We start from the raw sequence: 6608 nt of genomic DNA on the forward strand, positions 1-6608 counted from the left end.
AAAAGAAGGAAGAGAGGAGATGAAAGAACAGAACCCTGTGAAACACCACTATTAGTGGAGAGAGAGCGAGAGATCGATCCCTCGACAACAACTGCTATGGATTGGTTCTCAAGGAAGCTAAAAGTTAGAGAGACAACCCATAAGAGGGAAGTTTAGAAAGCAAAGACTTGTGCCATACCCTGTCAAATGCTTTGGAGGTGTCGAGGGCCACGACGAAAGTTTCCCCATAAACCCTAAGAGAGGATGACAAAAAGATGGGTGCAGCAGGAGAGCAGATCACCAGTAGATTTCGCCTGGTGAAAGCCATACTGGCGATCCGACAAAAGAGAATGGCGTTCAAGTTGACGGAGAAAATCTTAGAAAGGGATGAAGTTAGGGCAATGGGACGATAGTTAGAGGGATTAGAATGGTCACCCTTCTTCAGGATGGGCTGAACCGAGGCTTGCTTCCAAGAAGAAGGAAAAGTTTGGGTTCGGAGGCAAGGAGAAAAAAGCGAGCAAGCACAGGAGCCAGAATTTCAGCACACTCCCTCAGAACACGAGGGGGTATTCCGTCCGGACCATGCGCCTTACTCACATCCAACCTGTATAACACACCAGCAACCCTACGAGTGGAGACTATTGGAAAGTGAATAGGATAAGTAGGAGGAGCAGGAGTAGGAGGGTAGAGTTGAATCGTCTAAGGTGGAGTTAAGAGGAGAAAAGGGTGCCAAAGAGATTGTCTTTGTCAGGGGTAGAGTTGGCTATAGAGTTATCAGGTCGGAAGAGAGGAGGAAAAGAGGGAGTGCAGAAGTTACTACAGATGTTTTTGGTTAAGGACCAGAAGGATGTACTAGAAGAGTTAGTCAGGACAGCGGCAGGATAGCGGTCTTTCTTTTTATAAAATTCCAATCGCCTTCAACATACATCCAGAACATGACTTTCTACTAATCCCGGTTAATTTAAGTAATTATTTGTTTCATTTTCGGTTTATACTTTCAGTATTTCGCTGATGGGTTACAAGAACCAAATAAAACTGCAGTCGGTTTAAGTGTAAATACATTTCTGGGACCATATTTTCCCCAATTACTCCTTCAAAACCAAATTTTATTATAAACTACTTTAGAACCTCCATACAATTTATAAAACGTATTTAATTGAACATTATATTATTTGTAATTTGAACATTCAAAGGTAACTAATCAAGTAATATTAAAACTAAACTTTGATCTTTGAAGAAAAGTCTTCAACAACATTATGTCTTAAGGCAAAATAAATGACATGGGTAGCATGTGTAACATGAAGTAACGTCAGGATGGAGGATGATGGACTGATAGTCACACAACAGGATGGAGCGCAGCGCGCGCCGCATCCTGTAGTGGCGTAGCCCACGCCACTAGCCTCGAGCGCCAAGCTCTGATAACACTCCTCTTCATCTCATATGCTCAAATATGGTAATATCCGATATCCAATATATCAGCTAACAGCGTCCTTGCTAACCATTATGAAATGTAAATTTTCAGTAGGCACATCCAAAGAAAAAAGTTGTACTACACTTACCGTGTCTTATACTGTATTCTGAAGCCCATTTTGATAAAGTTCCCCGTTCAGACTCGAATCTTCGCTGTCACTTTACCCAAATTCTTCCTCTTGAGTTTCGGAACGCTGAGGGGGGGACACGACTGAACATCTCCAATAGGGATATAGTATATTGACTAATGTACAGATGTTCCCAACTTTTTTTCGATGACGACCAATTTCACCCTTTCCACAGTTATTGAGATCCTAATTTATGATCAAGTATTTACGAAATCCAGAAAATTGGAGGAATTGAGGGAACTGGGGTTACTGGCTATAGAAAACACATCAAGACAACTTGAGAGTAATTCAAGTTAATATTATCAGAATAAACAAATACCTAAACAAATAAATACTGACTTATGTCCTGTTAAACAACCCCCTTTTTATATATACTGTATACAGAGTAGTCACCACCAACACTTTCACCAACTTCTTACTTTTGATTTTCTAAGAAGCAGAGATAAAAAGTCTCATACATACTGTCTTGTACATATATGGATGTAAGGGGGGTGAAGATTCTAACACTGCTTAAGACAAAATCGGACCTAAACGGATTCCGAATTAAGATACAGGGTGTCTGGAGTACATGTGGAAAATAACATGACAATTCTTTATTCAGAGTTCCCAGGTGTTCTGATAGCAAGTTTTGGAATTCCTCATCAAATATGACTTGGTCGCAGTTTACGTAAATGCCTTGTATAACGAGTATGTGCAAAACTCGCCAACTTTTGTGTGTTACGTGTTGTTAACTGCTGGGGGACAACGTATCATTAATCACAAAGATCACGTCCTCCTAATGTCACAAACAGGATGTATAACACATTACACAAGTTTCTTCCTCGGCTTCCCCCCGCCCCCCCATAATATGTATTAAAATAAAGAACTTGTTCCTACACATATTTACCATTTTGCTGACAGCTACGGGGGCGATGTAGGCCAACACAAAAACCCGCACACTGTTACTTCATTACTATCCCCAAGACAATCATACATTTTTGTTCGCTGCAGCTAAACGTGGTAATTACTAAATAATCAGTTATAATACATAGCGCGGTGCTGGTGATTTATCTTTACTTTAAAGATACGTATTTTGTCTCCAAACCAAAAGATGGAAAGAGACACCCCTTGTGCTCTGAGGTTGGGAGGTTTTAATACATATTCACGAAGTGGTGTCCCATGTTACAATAATATGATATAAGAAGCAATATACGTAATGATCTTACATGTGCGTACAGAAGTTTAAAGGAAGGCCATCAAAAACTGTGCGTCAGGTTGTTAAAAGTGCATAATTAGACATACTGTACATTAAAGTGTTTCGTCAAGTTACCGTAATAACAAAAGTCAAAGAAGATACACAAGATGAAGTGCGAAAAAGGCAAAACACCACGACATATGATTTGTAGGTTTGAAATAAATAAGTTGAGGCGTTGTTGAAATATTGCAAAGAGGGTGGGTTATAAATCTCTGCTGAGAAATTTGGCAGAACTTTGCAATCCACGATTAAAGACGATAAGCTACACGAGGAAGAAAGACTTGAAAGTTCGCAGCTGGGATTCTCATGTTGTCAAAGAACTGACTACACAAGACAATGATAATAAATAAGTTGGGAAGAAACGGGTGACAGCGAACCATGGTACAGTACAGTACATCAACAACAATCACTCCAGCAATGCACGAAACATGTCTTACAGAACATGGCGGCACACCGTCTTAGGTTAGGACGATGATGGAACTGACATAGACCCCTTTGAATGACAAATAATACCGAGGTGTGGTAAAAAAAAAAATGCAGGCCAAATATACCAGGTATAATAATAATGGAAGCCCCTCAAAATCGAGGATGGCCGGCCCAAGGGCCTCCTTGGCGTGAATTTGTTAAGGTGTAGAAGCTGTCGCCAACACAACAACCACACCCCAAGTTAACGAGCTGCATGACCCAGTGTCAAAGAATAGTCCGAGATGACTGAACAACTCGCCAACTGCACTGGCTAACCATTATCCCGGAATACCATCCGCAAATAGATTAACATCCAGTTTCCCAATTACTGCTGGGTAGACAGTCAAATGGCGTAAAGAAACTTACCCAAAGTTTCAACCTGGCCCGAGGATCGAACTCGGGTCCGCTCCGTTGCGAGGCGAGGATGCTGGCCATTACACCATGGTTTCTCTCGAACTAGATTAAATACTATACTTTAAACACAATGCATATCGGCCTACGTACTGTCATGATATTAGCCTGAAACGATTTGGTTTTAAGTTTGGTAAATTTCCGTACAACACAAGAGCCAGATGACCAATGAGTCACACTGAGAATCACATCTGTAATATGAACCAGTCCCGCACTAACTTGGTTGTAACCCCTAAATTATAATAAGTGTCTGCTACCCACATACTTATGAACAATTTTGTTTTTCTTTCTTCCTGAATTGGTGACTGATAACATGCCATTGCTTTACGAAAAATGTCGACGTCCAACACACAAGGAAAACAAAGCACTTAAAAATGCAATATGTGGCAACACAGACTGTTATACACAAAAAATATACCTCCAACTATCCATTTAGGTGCCACATTTCAGTTCAGTTTATAGTAAGTGATGGGAGGGACAGGGGAAAAGAGGGGAAGGGGAGAGTGGAGCGGGTAGGTGTGGGGAATGGAGCGTGGAGCGGGTGGGGGAGGGTGATGTGAGTGGGAGTTGATGCTCACCCCACCTTCCTCCCCCTCCCTCAACCAGTGAGAGAGGGGGAGGAAGGTGGGGGTTAATGGTGAGGGTTAGAGTGTAGTACTTAACTAGTCTCTATCAAGACGCAATTTGCCTCACTACACAACATTCCACGGGGTCTTTTATTTTCCCACTGAGTAAGATTTTCACCACACTCCCAAGAGAGACCGCAGTTTCACACACAACACGTCCTACGGGAACATTCTTATTTTGAGTACATTTATTGTAACATGTATTAAAATCTATTTCCCATCTAGAAATTTCACCTACTAACGAATGAATCATAGATATAATTAGGCTTAAATTGCTGCTGTTGTTGAAGTGTTCGGGGTTTCAACTGCCTTAGTTATGAAAAATCAGTCTCAGCCCCCCTCCGGAGGGGCGCAAAAAAACGACATTTGAGATTTAACTAACAAAGAGAGAGCCTTTCTCTTGATCAAAGTATATTAAATTAAAGTATCAAAATATTATTTTCTAGGGTTTATTTAATAAAAAAAAAATCACACGCACCTATACTGTATACACCAAGTGAACAAAATCCTTTTCTGCATTTTAATTTCACAAAACGAGTTTTTTATTTCAACAATAACAATATGTAATATAAAGGTACATGCAACTTTTAAACTCTACTTGGCAATGTGGTAAATAACAAAGGAAACACAAGCCGACGTTGGGAATTTTACTGTAGACACGAGTTTCGACCTATATATTTTCTGAGGAAGACTTTAAGGTCGAAACACGTGTCAATAGTAAAACTACCAACCTTCGTTTGTTTCTTTTGCTATCACACTCCCATTTGTCCAAATGAGTCATATCAACTTGCCAAGTTCATGGGAGGGGAGGGTACATCCCCACTTGAGACGGGGATAGATTCCTCTTTTACCCCCCCTCCCCCGCCCTTGACGAAAACACAAACACACACATACTATACCTTTCTCATGAGTGTGTTGGGGGAGGGGGGGGACACATACACCTCGAGTATATTGCACTTGGGGATCATGAGGCCCTTAGTCCGCCCTTGGAGATACTTCACCAACCCCTAGTGTCAGGATACGTCACACTGCCACCCACCCAACACGACTACCACTAACTCTGTCCGCTTCACCATCCTTTACTATACCCTTACAAAGTTTTAGTCCATTTTCATGACATACGGTGAGAATATGTACTGTATGTGCGTGTGGTCGTCAACTGGACCTTACAGCACGGGTCAATTTAGCAATAAAATCACTCCTCAGCCAATATCTCCGTGGAGTGATTCATATATATATAAGGATCACTCCACGGATCAATTTAACATTACAATTCATTCATTAAATTCATCAATTCGAATCACTAAACAAATTCATTTAACAATATGATTCACTTGACTAAGCGATACGAATCACTTGACACAGCATTGCGATTCACTCCACACGCCGACTCGGCAATAAAATTTACTTTGTACGTTAACTGCAGTGCCAAACACAGACGTGACCAAAAGAGGAGAAACACCAAATGTAACTAGTTGTACGGAGGGGCACCGTGACCAGTGGGGAACGGCGAGCACTGCAAGTGGCTGGTGGGCCGGGTGGGTGGGTAGGTTGCTGAGTGAGGGTAGGGCGTAGTGAGTAAGAGGTGGTGGGAGGTGGGGGGAGAGGCAGCAGTGATGAATCTTAACTGGCACAATCACCTCCCAACCTCCCCACCACCACCACACACTCACTCTCTACTCCTAACAACTGCTCACCATCAGCAACCTTCACTGTTTATGTGCGAATTACATTGCATCCTTCTGGTTTAATTTACAAAACACACACCCACCTCTCTCTCTCTCTCTCTCTATATATATATATATATATATATATTCAACCTATCGTTTCTTATTGGAGTTTGAATTAAGTGCAGTGGAAGACGCCCTCAGAATACGAAAACAAAATCCGGGACTGGTGTTTCTGGAATTAGGATTAAATAAAAGCCCCAAGTAGATTTCTAATATGACATCTGTGGTATTAAACTTATGTATTATAAAAAACAAAAACGGGTACACATTAATGGCAGGGATATCACAGTGCGTTACGACACGGATGATGGCTTTCATCACCCACGAGGTAATACTGGCCTAAGAATTTGCAACTCCACTATCACAGTCCCAATTCACTTTACCTCGTACTGACGAACATTAAGCGAATCCCTGCCTTAGCATTCCCCCCACAAAATAATTCCAGCATACATTCTAGAATGGTATCACTCACGAACACATGACATGAATATCACTTATCTAAGAAATACTTATCAATCTTACACACTAGGAACCACTCATGAAGTATAGTTAATTCATGTTTATC

General features: G+C 41.3%; 1 protein-coding gene across 8 annotated transcripts in view; it reads right to left on the reverse strand.

Moving 5' to 3' along the window:
* The window catches only part of LOC121880031 (tyrosine-protein phosphatase non-receptor type 11-like), a 118252-nt gene extending 112382 nt beyond the window's left edge, over positions 1 to 5870 (reverse strand). The window contains exon 1 of one of the 8 annotated variants that reach the window (XM_042387012.1): positions 5722 to 5870. The gene's annotated coding sequence lies outside the window, so the exon portion shown is untranslated. Of the gene's footprint in view, positions 1 to 5212 lie in introns of all 8 variants that reach the window. The other 7 variants (XM_042387021.1, XM_042387013.1, XM_042387014.1 and 4 more) reach the window with 7 other exon arrangements.
* Positions 5871 to 6608: the final 738 nt, after the last annotated feature.

Source organism: Homarus americanus, unplaced genomic scaffold, assembly GCF_018991925.1.
Source record: "Homarus americanus isolate GMGI-L3 unplaced genomic scaffold, GMGI_Hamer_2.0 scaffold30108, whole genome shotgun sequence".
NCBI lineage: Eukaryota > Metazoa > Arthropoda > Malacostraca > Decapoda > Nephropidae > Homarus > Homarus americanus.